Source organism: Hibiscus syriacus, unplaced genomic scaffold (genome assembly GCF_006381635.1).
Source record: "Hibiscus syriacus cultivar Baekdansim isolate YM2019G1 unplaced genomic scaffold, ASM638163v2 tig00111095_pilon, whole genome shotgun sequence".
Lineage (NCBI taxonomy): Eukaryota > Viridiplantae > Streptophyta > Magnoliopsida > Malvales > Malvaceae > Hibiscus > Hibiscus syriacus.
This window is the reverse complement of record NW_024062980.1, coordinates 9810671-9827648: the sequence shown is the minus strand read 5'-3', so window position 1 is coordinate 9827648 and position 16978 is coordinate 9810671.

Genomic DNA, 16978 nt, shown 5'->3' with positions numbered 1-16978 from the left:
GACTTGAAATAAATCTATTTTATTTATTAATTAAATATTTTTATGTGAATGATTCAATGCGTTTTGATTAATTTATTTTATTTCATGCAAATGTCAATATTCATTTTTATTTATTATTCGATTTGCGTTGTTATATTCGAATATATAATCTTTTTTTACGGATAAGAAGTAGTTGAAATAGCTTTCCCGACGTAGGATTGTGAATTTTGAGAGTTCTTATCTAGTTAAAGAATTTTCTTTAAGTTATTAATTCGAAGCAAATTAAATTAACTTTAATAAGGGATCAAACTTTAATTATCGATGCGAATTCAAAATTTCCACCATTTACGACGACGTGTAAGTGACACAATACCAATTTTGGGCGCTGTGGGGGTGCTAATCCTTTCCCACGCGTAACCGACTCCCGAACCCGTTTTAATTGAATCTTTGTAAACGCAAACCAGCTTTTTATCTTAAAAATAATTTTTCTTAAAATTGTTTTTAAAAGACGTTTTTAGGTATTCGACCTACCTAACGTAAAGGTCGATGGTGAATCTATCCAATCAATTCAAAACGACCAATTTTCCAAATAAAAGTTTTAATTGTTTTTAAAATAATATTTAATTGTTTTATATAAAAAATGGTTATGTCAGCTTGGTGACACTGCTGGGGATTTTATTTAGAGAGTCAGGCTGTAAGTCGCTTACACATTGTTGTTGTGGTGGAAATTATGAGTTCAAGTCTTTAGTTAACTTATGATCAGTTTATTGAAGTTTTTAATTGTTTCATTTTTTAATTGATATACTAACATTTGAATTTTTGCTTTCAGCTTTGTCCAGGTTGTTGTCAAGTTTTTTTTTTCTTTTTCATTTTTTGAGTCAAAGGTAGGTACGTTCCTACTCACACACATCACTTGCATTTGCATAACATAAGCTCTAGACACAAACTTCGATCCAATTAATCGGGGTGAATCCTTTACTCTCGTAAGAATTTAATTTTTGTATGAGTTTTAGCAAATAACCCATGTGATACATACCTTATACTTTCGTAGGGATTTATTCCTTGTATGAGTATAAGGCAGTGAATCCCCTCGAATTGAACTCGTTCCGTTCGAAACCTGTAATGGGTGAGGATCGATGGTTTGGAAGCCCAAGGGGGCACCGACATCAAGGACAATTCGAGTACCCTTTTCTTGATAGAGCCGAAACCATGTATATAGTGAACCGTAGAATGATCACCATAGGTATAGTCATATCAAACCTTTGTCCGTCAGTAGGTACCCAAAATAGGTGTACACAAAGGAGGAGCGTTTCTGAACCTTTCCTTTTTATTTTAAATTTTGTTAAATTAAAGCATGCGAACTAGATATCATGTGGTTAAGATCATTTTCTTGGAATAATCATTTTGGGTAGAAAACATGTCTGGGTAGGAATGCTATTTAATTAAAGCATGTTTGGGTAGATATCATGACGAGGTAGGTGTTATATTCATCTTTGAATAACATTTTTATCTATATCGGTTGTCTTACCTGTACTAACTAATTTCTTTTCTTTTATTTGTATACACTAACTTATTTCTTCTTTTTTATTTGTGTCATTTTTTTCATCATTCTTTGCATTGCATTGCATTGCATAACATAATGTGAAAGTGTTGATCCGTAAGGGGATATTCATGAGAAAATCTTCACAAGAAGAGATAAAAGTTTTCAACCAAGCAGTCAAGTACACAAACATGCACTGAAGGCTAAAAGAAGTTCAAAATACCAAAATAAGTGAGCTCAAAGATCGTGCAACATTCGAGACGAATATGATGATCTATTGATCCGAGGAGTTATCCAGCAGTAGATTCTTATCTACTATCATTTCATCGCTGACCATTAAGGAGCGACTCACTGACTTCACCACCGTAGGGGCATTGACCGAGTTAGGGTACAAAGCATTTGAGGGGCATCATTTTCAATGACCAAGATCTAAGATGAAGTAATGATCTACTTCAGATTTAACATCTAAGCGAAGATAAGTCTCTAAATTGGACATTCTTGTAATGTGAAAACTTTTATTTCTGGTGAAGATTATTCTAAGATATTCATCGTTGGGATCAACATTTTTTCATATGCTTTTGCATCTTTGCATCTGTATTTCATATTTTTAAACATTTTCATATGCATGGAGTTAATCCACGGAGGGTTCAATAAAGTGGTCCTAACCACATTGACAATTAAAAGAAGAAGCTGAAATCAGTATGGTGGGAGCTTGCTCATCCGGTTATATGGTTGAGCCTTCCAGGATGATCTGAATAAAGAGTCCCCGTTCCATAAGTTCTATGATGTTGATATCGTATGCAATTACCACATAGGAAGCCCCAGACATTCCACTGAAAATTGTAAGGCACTGAAATGCAAGATCCAAAACTTGATAGATTCAGAGGCATGAACAATCGAAAAAAGATGGGGCATTGAATCTACCATTTGCATTGAGAGCATTGTTTTGTTTGAACTCGTTTTTGTTTTGTATTTAATATGTGCTTAAATATTTTTAATCTTAATGATTGAATTTATGATATCTTCTAAGGTTTAATAATTGAACGAGTTTTAATATTGAGTTCTTCGAATATCAAATAAATTATGGATTCTTTTAATTCTTTAAGAATTATAGATTTTTTACATATGGAAATATTAGACCTTTCTTATCCTGTCCAAAACCAGAAATAAAATCTCTCGATTCTTTACCTGAAATAATTCATAGTCACTACCAAAGAACCAAATTTTGACATTCCCTCTCTTTGAGACCTTGAAACATTCTTTTTGACTTTGAAACATTGCTTTTATCTTTTTTGAAACACAAAAATTCATACCCTTACCTTTCTTTGAGCCAATAAAACTACACCATCATCTTCTTAGACACAAAACCAACATTTTTCTACCAATAAAACCTGAAGACATTGAGTACAAGATGTTCACTTGAGCGTGAACCTTCCTACCAGAATAAACAATGTGGGTCATCTCGCATCAATCTAATTTTGATGACATATGAGGAATTTCTCCCAACGCTAGTTGAGAAGAACCTTGTGACTCCAGTTTAATCCAAACCAAGAGAAGCCCCATATTCGGAAGGCCGTGATATAAACGTCGTATGCAACTATCATATTGGGAGCTCAAGGCATACCACTGAGAATTTTAGGGCATTGAAGTACAAGGTCCAAGATCTGATTGATTTAGGGGCATTGGCATTCAATATGTGATAGGCCATTCTGAATGGGAATCGACTGGGGCATCCATCTGGAGTTTGTTGTATTCTCATGCATAACATCTTGTTTGAACTTGTTTTTTCTTTTGTACCTCTTACGTTTAAATATTTGTAAGTCGCTTGACGTTCGAACATTTTCAATAAAATGCTTCATTCTTAGGAAATGAACAATGAGCAAATTTCAATCTTGAAATTCTTTAAATATCATTTTAATTAAAAGCTTTTTAATAATTGAGGCCGTAAATCTTTGACAAATGACAAGATTGAACCCTACAAAACAAAGACCCCTTGATCCTAATCCCGACGATATATCAGAATACATACCTTTCTCTTGAAAGGACCTAACTAGTTTTCTCTTCACATGAAGAAACAATCAAAGGGTTTGGCATTCAGGTATGTGTAGGAGCGGATAAAATAGGGCAACTAGCACATGAGATTAAAAAAATAATTAGTTTCTACTTCTGTTAATGATGTTCAATGATGATCATAATCTTCTTAGATGGAATGGTCAAGTAGGCGAATCTAGTTTAGATCAGTTACTTGGAAATTGAATTCTAACGATGAGATTTTCTGACCTTCAACAAACACCTAGGCTATAACAGGTTCTCCTCAGTGAGCTTAAGAAATGGAATCTGCATACCCATAATATATATATAAGTATACAATAAAGCTGAGCTATTCCTCTAAAGCAATTGGTTATAGAGGAAACTCGAAAGCCCTGGCTTTATGCATAAATTTCATTCAAACTATGATATTGATTGGGTACTTGGCAATTCGGTGTTTGCTCCACTGTTGTTGTCAAGTCGAAGACTTTGTGACGACATGAATCATTCAGCTAGCCATACAAAGGCAATTATAAAATATATGTACAATAAAGTTGAATTCAAATAGCCAAACAATGGCAAATTAAATCTAATTTATTAAATAAGGAGTTTCAGTGAAAATGGACTAAGGGAGTTGAGGAACACCTGTTATAGTCAACATCATACAAGCTCTCAGAAATCTCATTTTTAGACCGATATTTCTGCACTGCCTTGACTAGAGGAGTCTACAAAGCTTGAACAAATGGAAGATTTTAGAGAACTGAAACAAAAGTGTGCTAAAGAGTCTACCAATTGACTATGCTAGTTGTGACATTTTGTCTGTCTCTGATCAAAATGCCAAACCAAGAAAGAGGGGCATGCCATGATCTTCAAGGTGACCGAATCTATGAAATAAACCTTAGAGTTTAGGTAGCTAACCTCGAAACCAACCTTTCGATCTTGATATTTTTCAAAGATTTGCAGCTATCAAAGATTAAAAGAGCAGTTGATTCTTTTGATATCCAATGAACTCCTGTTTATGATTTGTTTCAATTGTGAAACTTAGAAGGAGGCAATATTTTTTCAAAACTCTTTTGATATTTTTCAAAATTTTGAAAATCTAAACGAAGAAAAACATTTTCAAACAAGATAAGTTCTCCGGAAGTATCTTAGAATTCAATGAATATCTCTTTGAAGCTCAAGATCGAAGTTGGGGCAAGGGAAGTGTAACACCCATATCCCGTATACCTTTCTGTACACGAAATACAGATGTCACATCACTTTATAAAAATGTTTGTTATTTGAAAACCCGTAAAAATTTTGTTTCAATTTGATCATTACAAAATATTTACCCTAGTTTAATTATATGCCAACTAAGTTCTCAAAATGAATAAGATTTTCATAATATTACTGATGAGTCAACCTTAATTGATGATATCTGCTGCTACTGCTGCACTCATTTGATTTGTCTCTTATTTTACCTACGCATGGAAGCAACACACGTTAAGTATTTACTTAGTGAGACACAATATTTTATGAAATCTTTATGAATACATAAGTATGCCATATTATTTGGTTCATACTAAATCATATATTCTTTAAAGATCCTATAATCCTTATCAGTTAAACCGATTTCCATTCACAGTTGCCTTAATGATTTTTAGTACGCCTAGCATACCCATTTTCTTTATATTTTTATTTTTTCCATTTATCTCTTTAGTCGTTATTCTTTATTTTCATTGAAAACATCCATTCTTTCTTATAATGCATCATTATGAAATTTATATACCGTTATTCTTATAATGCATCATTATGCCATTTATATACTATTATACATTTTATTTATGGCATCATTTTATGCATTTTATATACCGTTATACATTTCATTTATGGCATCTTTTCATGCCAATAATGCACCCATATGCATTATTCTTTTATACTAACAATGTACCCATATATATTTCAGCTATGGCATCCTTTCATGCCAATAATGCACCCATATGCATTATTCTTTTATGCTCACAATGTACACATATACATTTCAGCTATGGCATCCTTTCATACCAATAATGCACCCATATGCATTATTCTTTTATGCTCACAATGTACCCATATACATTTCATCTATAGCATCCTTTCATGCCAATAATGCACCCATATACATTATTCTTTTATGCTGACAATATACCTATATACATTTAAGCTATGGCATCCTTTCATGCCAATAATGCACCCATATGCATTATTCTTTTATGTTGACAATGTACCCATATACATTTCAGCTATGGCATCCGTTCATGCCAATAATGCACCCATATGCATTATTCTTTTACTCAACGGTAATTAACTGCTCATCTAACTGGTATAATTGGCACCATTATGTCAAATACACAGTTAGGCCTCAAAGGCACTTAGTCTTTCATCTAATTTGCATATTTGACACCTTTCTGTCAAATGCACAGTTAGGCCTCAAAGGCACTTAGCCTTTCATCTAACTGACATAATTGACATCTTTCTGTCAAATGCATAGTTAGGCATCAAAGGCACATAGCCTTTTATCTAACTGGCATAATTGACACCTTTATGTCAAATGCACAGTTAGGCCTCAAAGGCTCTTAGCCTTTCATCTAACTGCATATTTGACACCTTTTTGTCAAATGAACAGTTAGGCCTCAAAGGCACTTAGCCTTTCATCTAACTGGCATAATTGACACATTTTTGTCAAATACATAGTTAGGCCTTTAATCTTTTAGTTTGGAATAGTTTCTACTCTAATACATACTTTTAATATCAATTAACTCTATTTAATTTATTTATACATTTACACCCTTAGTGCTCACATGGTAATTTACCAACTTCTTATTCCTGTTCATTTATTAAGATACACACTTAGTGCCTATACAGCAGTTCATCTAGAGATTCTTTCAATTCAATAAACACTATATGGTTTACATCGATAGTGCTAATACCGTCATTTATCAACCATCACTAAAATCTGTGTGGTTTGAATACCCATTATCATTATAAAAATCCATTTCCTTATTACGAATTTCTTATGTTTATACACATATATTTCCCATACGGAAATTCATACACTTTTCTATCATTTTAGCACACAAAGTGCCCAATTAGCCTTTCATCTAACTGGCATAATTGACACCTTTCTGTCAAATGCACAGTTAGGCCTCAAAGGCACTTAGCCTTTCATCTAACTGACATAATTGACATCTTTCTGTCAAATGCATAGTTAGGCATCAAAGGCACATAGCCTTTTATCTAACTGGCATAATTGACACCTTTATGTCAAATGCACAGTTAGGCCTCAAAGGCTCTTAGCCTTTCATCTAACTACATATTTGACACCTTTCTGTCAAATGAACAGTTAGGCCTCAAAGGCACTTAGCCTTTCATCTAACTGGCATAATTGACACATTTCTGTCAAATGCACAGTTAGGCCTTTAATCTTTTAGTTTGGAATAGTTTCTACTCTAATACATACTTTTAATATCAATTAACTCTATTTAATTTATTTATACATTTACACCCTTAGTGCTCACATGGTAATTTACCAACTTCTTATTCCTGTTCATTTATTAAGATACACACTTAGTGCCTATACAACAGTTCATCTAGAGATTCTTTCAATTCAATAAACACTATATGGTTTACATCGATAGTGCTAATACCGTCATTTATCAACTATCACTAAAATCTGTGTGGTTTGAATACCCATTATCAATATAAAAATCCATTTCCTTATTACGAATTTCTTATGTTTATACACATATATTTACCATACGGAAATTCATACACTTTTCTATCATTTTAGCACACAAAGTGCCCAATACGAAAATTCATACACTTAGTATCTTATCATTTTAGCACACAAAGTGCCCAATACGGAAATTCATACACTTAGTATGAATTTCTTAACTTTGCACACTTAGTGCCATATATGTACCTAATTAAATTTACTCACCTGACTTTCCTTACTAAGTATCCAAAACTTAAGGCTGAGTACCTTACCATGGCATCAATACTACCTCGTCGGTATCGATACTAATTGAATCATTATCGATACTACTTAGCTAATTCATCCCATTTTAGTCTATAGTACCGGTACTGTTCTATAAATACCGATACCCTTGCCCAGATTTTCAAGTTTTTACCCCGATTATTACACAATTTAAATCAAATTTCGTTAGGATTACCTCCCATAATGCTACTAAACTCTTCATTATTTATATATATTGACTTTCCCTCATTTAGATACTTAAAACATCTATTATCCTTCAAGAGAATTAGATTTTAAGAATCACACCAAAATTTCTAACTTGTTTTCACACTCATCCAATGCTTCTAATCTTTCATTTACCTCTATGACAAGTCAATTCTACCCATAAACCTCAATAAACACTCATATATTAACATATCATTTAAAAACCCATTTTCTTAAATCTCTAATATTTCCTCCATTTCCTAGTTTTAATCCTATATAACCTTTCCTTAAGCTTATGTATCACTTAAGGTTACAAGAATTACCCATATTCAAAAGGAAAATTTGATTGATTAAAAATTTACCTTTGGAACTATGGAGGAGAGCAACCCACGGGAGAGAAGAGTAAGAGGAAGAGAGAGTTTCTTTAAATTACTTTCCTCTTTTCTTAAATCCCTAGAATTTAAATGGGTTTTAAAATTTTATTTCACTTAAAAAGACTAAAATACCCTTTTACTTTATCAATTTATACACTTTAGTCTAATCACTATTACAAATCATTCTCATCTTTTGTTATTTACTCGAATACAACCTCATATTTTTAAATCATTTCAATAAAGTCCCTAATTCAATATTTGGGGTATTATATTTCTTTCACCATAAGAAAATTCGTCCACGAATTTTAAAAAAACTTTGCGCATTTACCTCAGATCAGCATAAGACTTTTGTAATTAACACAACTATAGTACCGCTCACTATAAAAATTATAACGTCAAATCTTTTAAGACATTTGATTATGGTCAACTCTAATGCATGTGTATATAATTCCTATTGTTGGTCTTTAACTTTATTGAGGCATATGCCACAACTTTACCTTTGTGCATAAGCACACTTCCTAACCCGTTGATAGATGCATTAGTAAAAACTACATAATATTTACCAACTCCAGTTGTATAAACACTGGTATTTCTGTTATAATCCTCTTTAGTATTTCAAAACTCTCCTGACTCTTTTTTATTCTACAAAAAGTCTTATCTTTCCTTAAAACTTGGTTAGCAGCAAAGCTAACGTCTAAAAGTTTTCCATTAACCTTCAATAGTAAACAACAAGCCCTAAAGAAATTCAAACTTCAGGATCATTCTATGGGAGTTTTCAATTTACTACAACATGAGTTTTTTCTTAAGATCTACTCTTATACCTTATGTCGAAACAACATGGTTACAGAAACCATCTATGCTAACCAAAATTTCACATTTGAATAGTTTGGCAACAAGTTCTTCTCTCGAAGAGTCTTATTTAACTGTAAAAATCTATGTATAACCACATAGATTTATCTTTCTTTTCACTAATAACACACATACTTCCCAAAATGAAATACTCGAGTTGATAAAACTTTTATCAATCAACTCTTATAATTGAGTCTCAAATTCTCTTGACTCGCTTAAGTCATTTAATACTAAATCATATAAACATATTCAATACCTTAATAACTATTAACATTGATTTCCACATTTCGGTATGAAGGTAACTCAATAAATTACCTGAAAAGCCATTTATAAATTCCCCCAAATTTTTGTGTGAAATTAACAAACACTTCAACTTTAACTATTTGAGTATCTATCACATTAACCATAAAAGTTATATATATAAATCTTTTTGACATCATTTTCTTCACAATCATCATCGATATCACCTTGAGCGATGATTTTACCTTCTCACTAAAAACTATAATTTCCATACTCTCTGCATCTTTCTGAAATAATTGTCTCTAGAGACAAACAACTTATATTCAATATGATCTTAACTCATCAAATGATAATTTCATCAAGTTCATCGGGAACGTAGTCCCTAAAATCTATACCAATTATTTACTACCTGTCCAACTCATCTTTGCACCATGACCCACTAGGGTTTACTGCTATCATCTCACTCGAGATTAATTTAAATAGAATATTTTTATTCTAAAATCTTTCATTTCCTTCTCGAGAAAATTCGTAACTTTCCAGATCTATTTAAAATATTCTCGAGCGATCGAAACATTTTATCTCTCGACTATAAAAGTCTAGTTATCCACCTTATTAAATAATAAGACTTGATAACTTCGTGGTAATAATCTCATAACAGTTAATGCAAAAAATACATTAGTAACCAAATTTACTCTTAAACAAACTCATAATCACTTGATCCACTAATAATTCATCTTTCTATAAGCTTTTAGCAATCAATGTATTTACAGCTTACTCCTTTTCTCTTACTCAAATTAACAACACTTTGAACAATTTAATGTTTCACTTAAATATTTCTCAATTAATTAAGCTTACCTGAAGAAATTTCGGAATCATCACTATATTCAGAATCTCATCTAGATCCTTATCTGATTCAACTTCTCTTGTAAACCATTCAAACTTTTTAATAGATTCCCCAAATGCAGGATCATCGTTAAACAATGGGGTATTTCTTCCACAGAATGGAGGAAAATCCCTAGCAACTTCTACTCTTTTTCGGCATGATACTAAAATCATGTCGAATTCTATTGGGTCAATTTTTATCTCAACATTCTTTTCAATATCATCTACTTTCTTACTTTTGTCCTTAGTTTCCGACATCTATTAGGACATAATTAAGAATAACAATAAAGCTAATAAGGAGTGATATCAATCGCCCTCTAATTGACACTATATCAATAACTTTGACAATCTGAATGGCATGTAATCCTTTTTACATTAAAAGACATTCGATTTAGGCTGAGAATCGACTAAACCTATGGTTCTGATACCAATAAATGTAACACCCATATACCGTATACCTTTCCATACACGAAATACATATTTCACATCACTTTATAAAAATGTTTGTCATTTGAAAACCCGTAAAAATTTTGTTTCAATTTGATCATTACAAAATATTTACCCTAGTTAATTACATGCCAACTAAGTTCTCAAAATGAATAAGATTGTCATAATATTACTGATGAGTCAACCTTAATTGATGACATCCGCTTCTACTACTGCACTCCTTATTTGATTTGTCTCTTCATTTACCTATGCGTGGAAGCAACACACGTTAAGTATTTACTTAGTGAGGCACAATATTTTAAGAAATCTTTATGAATACATAAGAATGTCATATTTATTTGGTTCATACTAAATCATATATTCTTTAAGGATCCTATAATCCTCCTCAGTTAAACCGGTTTCCATTCACAATTGCCTTAATGATTTTTAGTAGGCCTAGCATACATATTTTCTTTATATTTTTTTCTCATTTATCTCTTTAGTCATTATTCTTTGTTTTCATTGAAAACATCCATTCATTCTTATAATTCATCATTATGAAATTTTCATTTATAACAACCGTTCATGTCATTTTATATAATATTATACATTTTATTTATGGCATCATTTCATGCCTTTTATACACCGTTATACATTTCATTTATGGAATCTTTTCATGCCAATAATACACCCATATGAATTATTCTTTTATGCTGACAATGTACCCATATACATTTCAGCTATGGCATCCTTTCATGCCAATAATGCACCCATATGCATTATTCTTTTATGCTGATAATGTACCCATATACATTTCAACTATGACATCCTTTTATGCCAATAATGCACCCATATGCATTATTCTTTTATGCTGACAATGTACCCATATACATTTCAGCTATGGCATCCTTTCATGCCAATAATGCACCCATATGCATTATTCTTTTATGCTGACAATGTACCCATATACATTTCAGCTATGTCATCCTTTCATGCTAATAATGCACCATATGTATTTTTATTTTATGCTAACAATGTACCCATATACATTTCAGCTATGGCATCTTTTCATGCCAATAATGCACCCACATGCATTATTCTTTTACTAAACGGTACTTAACCGCTCATATAACTGGCATAATTGACACCTTTCTGTCAAATACACAGTTAGGTCTGAAAGGCGCTTAGCCTTCATCTAACAGGAATATTTGACACCTTTATATCAAATGCACAGTTAGGCCTCAAAGGCACTTAGCCTTTCATCTAACTGGCATAATTGACACATTTCTGTCAAATGCACAGTTAGGCCTTAAAGGCACTTAGCCTTTCATCTAACTGACATAATTGACACCTTTCTGTCAAATGCACAGTTAGGCCTTAAAGGCACTTAGCCTTTCATCTAACTGGCATATTTGACACCTTTCTGTCAAATGCACAGTTAGGCCTCAAAGGCACTTAGCCTTTCATCTAACTGGCATAATTGACACCTTTCTGTCAAATGCACAATTAGGCCTTTAATCTTTTAGTTTGGAATAGTTTCTACTCTAATACTTACTTTTATTATCAATTAACTATCTTTAATTTATTTTAACCCTTATACATTTAAACCCTTAGTGCTCATATGGTAATTTACCAACTTATTCATGTTCATTTATTAAGATACACACGTAGTGCCTATACAATAGTTCATATAGAGATTCTTTCAATTCAATAAATACTCTATGGTTTACATCGATAGTGCTAATACCGTCATTTATCAACCATCACTAAAATATGTGTGGTTTTAATACTCATTATCAATATAAAAATCCATTTCCTTATTATGAATTTCTTATGTTTATATATATATATATATATATATATATATATATCTCATACGGAAATTCATACACTTAGTATGAATTTCTTATCATTTTAGCACACAAAGTGCCCAATACGGAAATTCATACGCTTAGTATGAATTTTTTATCATTTTAGCACACAAAGTGCCCAATACGGAAATTCATACACTTAGTATGAATTTCTTAACTTTGCACACTTAATGCCATTTGGTAATCACCATTCTTACATGAATAATTAATATAACTATGACTAACTTAACATATATGTACATAATTAAATGTACTCACATGACTTTCCTCGCTAAGTATCCAAAACTTAAGGCTGACTACTCCGGTACTTTGCCTTTACCCTTAATTTTTTCTTGTCTCGAGAGCTCAGTTCTGATCTACTCAAACATCCATTAAAACATGTATCATACTCAATGTTAGTATATTTCCTAATCATTATACTTAAACCATACTCAAAAGAACATATCATTAACTTTCTATACCAATATCAACCTATTTTTAACATTTCTGGCTCCATAGTATTGATACCACTACCTTGGTACCGATACTTCTAAGCTATGGTACCGATACCCCCTTTTGGTATTGATACCAATTTTAGGTTCAGTGTTGCCTAATATCGATACCCTTACCATGGTATCGGTACTACCATGCTATGGTACCGATACCCCCTGCCGGTATCGATACAAAATTTAGCTTCGATGATGCTTGGTATCGATACCCTTACCATGGCATCGATACTAATTGAATCATTAAACACTCATATATTAACACTCATATATATCAATTCTACCCATAAACCTCAATAAACACTCATATATTAACATATCATTTAAAAACCCATTTTCTTAAATCTCTAATATTTCCTCCATTTCCTAGTTTTAATCCTATATAACCTTTCCTTAAGCATATGTATCACTTAAGGTTACAAGAACTACCCATATTTAAAAGGAAAATTTGATTGATTAAAAATTTACCTTTGAAACTATGGAGGAGAGCAACCCACGGGAGAGAAGAATAAGAGGAAGAGAGAGTTTCTTTAACTTACTTCCCCTTTTCTTAAATCCATAGAATTTAAATGGATTTTAAAATTTTATTTCACTTTAAAAGATCAAAATGCCCTTTTACTTTATCAATTTATACACTTTAGTATAATCACTATTACAAATCATTCTCATCTTTTATTATTTACTCCAATACATCCTCATATTTTAAAATCATTTTAATAAAGTCCATAATTCAATATTTGGGGTATTATAGGAAGCCAATTTTTGGGACAAAAATTGATGGGGCAAGGAAATAACTTGTCTCAAGTCGAGGTTTACAAGAGTACACTCTGGTGGAAAATGAAGACTGTGCAACTATTGCATAGAAGGCGATCACACAAATCCCTTGATAAGACATCGCACAACCTGAATGAGAATATGAGAGGTGGGAGTCGGAGAACACTTCCAATAAATGAGTACAGAGGCTACTCCGATCAGCAAACAACAAATAAATGAGAATGCCATACCTTTGACAAAAAATAAAAACCTAAAACATTTTTATCCTTTCCTTACTTGACCATTTCTCTAAAATAGCATTGATATTGACACTTTTCAAATAACTATAATTTATTAAAGGATTAACAGCGTAATTAATTCTTTGATATCCAATGAACTCTTGTTTTATGAGTTATCAATTGTAAAACCTCTAAAGGGGCAATATTTAAAAACTTTTGATTAAACATTTTTCAAAACTCTTTTAATTGATATTTTCATACTTTTGAAAATACAAGAAGAAGAAAAACGTTTGCAAACAAGACAATCTCTCTGGAGTGGATCTTGGTAGTTGACATATGGCTCACAGACACAAAACTCATGCTTAGAATCAATGCTAAAGCACTCGACATCGAATATTGGGGCATCTTTGAAGCAATCAACATCGAATATTGGGGCATCTTTGAAGCAATCAACATTGAATGTTGGGGCATCTTTGGGGATTCAACATCCTGATGTGAACGATTAGATCTTATGAAGGCATTTCCTCCACCAGCATGAACAAGCCAATTATCAATATCCTTTGAATTGTTTCTTTGGAAACAAAGTTTTGTCTCTCTTGAGACAAGTTCCTTTGAGAAAAAAACCTTTGAGATCATTTCCATCGAAACAAATTTTTTCTCCTGAGACAGTTTCTTTTAAAGAAAGATATTTGAGTCTGTTTCTATGAAAATAAAGTTTTGTCTCTCTTGAGACAGTTTCTCTTAAAACCAACCTTTGAGATCGTTTCCATTGAAACAAATTTTGTCTCCCTTGAGGCAGTTTCTCTGGAAACACAAATCTTTGAGTTTGTTTCTCTTGAAACAAAACCATCTTTGAGTTATTTCCTTGAAATGGATTTTGTCTCTCTTGAGACAGCTTCTCTTCAAGCATCATCTTTGAGTCAGTTTCTCTTGAAACCAAAATCACTAAAGATAGCCTACCATCCTCATCGTGTAGGAACCGTGTCATCCCCCAACCAGACCTCCTCATCACGTAGGAGTCGTGTCACCCCTAGATAACCTGTCATCCTCATCACATAGGAACCGTGTTATCATTCCTAAAGATGGCTTGCCATCCTCATCACGTAGGAACCGTGTCATCCCCCGACCAGACCTCCTCATCACGTAGGAGTTGTGTCACCTCTGATAACCAACCGTCCTCATCACGTAGGAATCGTGTTATCATCCCTAAAGATGGCCAACTGTCCTCATTATGTAGGAACCGTGTTATCCCCCGACCATACCTCCTCATCACTTAGGAGCCATGTCACCCTTAGATAACCAGCCATCCTCATTGTGTAGGAATCGTGTTATCACCTTCCCTAAAGATGGCCAGAACTCTTCATCACGTATGAGCCGTGTCAACCTTAGATGACCAAACCTCTTCATCACGTATGAGCAGTGTCGTCCCTAAACCAAAAATATCAAATTTTCAAAACCAAAAACAGATAACATGACAAAAACTAGTTGTCTTTTTTGTCTTTTCCCTATTCTTGTTAACACAAGAATGTGCAAAGAGGGGTAGCTGTAGACACCCATTTTTGTCCGGGTCTACAAAAATATTATTAGTATATTATTATTATTATATTATTATTATATTATTATTATTATTATTTTGTTAACAACAAATACATTTTGTACAGGCCTCTGCGAAGCCCAATTACAAGACCTAGATTACAAGCTCAGCAGTACAAGGGACCCAGATTATAAGCCCAGCAGAACAAGGGACCCAACCCATCAGCCCAGAATACAAAGCAATTCGGTTCTAGAAAAAACCCAACACCAGGCCCTTACCTGGAGCCCAACTACAAATACAAGCCCAATTGAGACTAACCCAAGCTGCTGACCCAAACAGCTGGGATCCAACCCTAACCCAGCAGCCCACTCAACTACCCACCCGAACCGACCCAGCTAACCTAGAACACAGCTAGGTTTCTTCTTTTCAGCTGCCAACGCCTCGTCTCAGCCCTTAGACCTGGACCCATCCAACGGTCCAGATCATTAAGGGTTAGGGTTTTGAACCCTGAAATATCTTAAGTTGCCGCCAACTTCCTAGCCGTCGCTCAAGCCGAGTCTCATCTTCGCCGACAACCTCTGACGCTGGCCGCCTGCATTCACAGTGACCTAAGATTGCACCCATCAATCAATAGTGAAAAAAACAGAGAAAAAATAATTAAAAAGATCAACTAAGGACAAATAATATCCCAAGGCAATCTTATCTACTCTATCATCTCAAGTTAATCAACAACAAATCACAAGAAGAACATACAAACAGAGAAAGAAGGGATATAAAAAATCATTCGGGATCGGGGGAAAGAAAAAACAACGAGTTTCAAGGAAAAAAGAAAAAATGAGAGAGATAAAAAACAGAGAAAACTATTTCGAAAAAAGAAAAGAAATGAGGAAGAAAATAAAAAAGCTGAGAGTTACATAGCCAAAAGAAAGAAAAGAGAGATAAATAGGGTTCATACCTTGATTCGGGGTACAAAGAGAAGCTGTGAGGTCGTTGATTTCTGGAGCTTTCGAAAGGTAAACCTTCATATCTAAGGGGTTAGGGTCACTTTTAGGCAGAGATATCTAGGGATTTGGGTTGAGGAAGGCGAGAGGAAGCTTTTAGGGGTGTGTATCTTTCTCTGGCCGCCGTACGTCGCTATGGGCTCCGCCGCGAGCCGTCGTGGCTGACACTGGCATCAGCTGCCTTTCTCTCCCCGATGAGGGGAGTTGAAAGAGTTTTATAACTCTCTCACTCTTTGTTTTTTTGAGAAATGAGAGAAATGAAGGGTGTTGGGAAGGTTAAGCTCGGGTTTAGGCTTAAATACCCAAGGAGAGACGACGTCGTTTTGTCGTCCCCCATTTATGTGTTTTTGCTTTAGGGTATAATAGTTGTTTCGGTCCTTATGCCATTGTAATCTTATTTTTGAGCCATATAATGAAGTTCTGCTTTGTTTGATTTTGAGCACATATGTTTCATATTTTACGTTTTAGTCCTGTTATTGTATGTTACGTTATTTATGTTAATATTTGACTTTGGTCATAATGTTTATTATTTATTTCATTTTAGGCATTTATTTAGTGTGTTGTAGATTTTTGTGGATG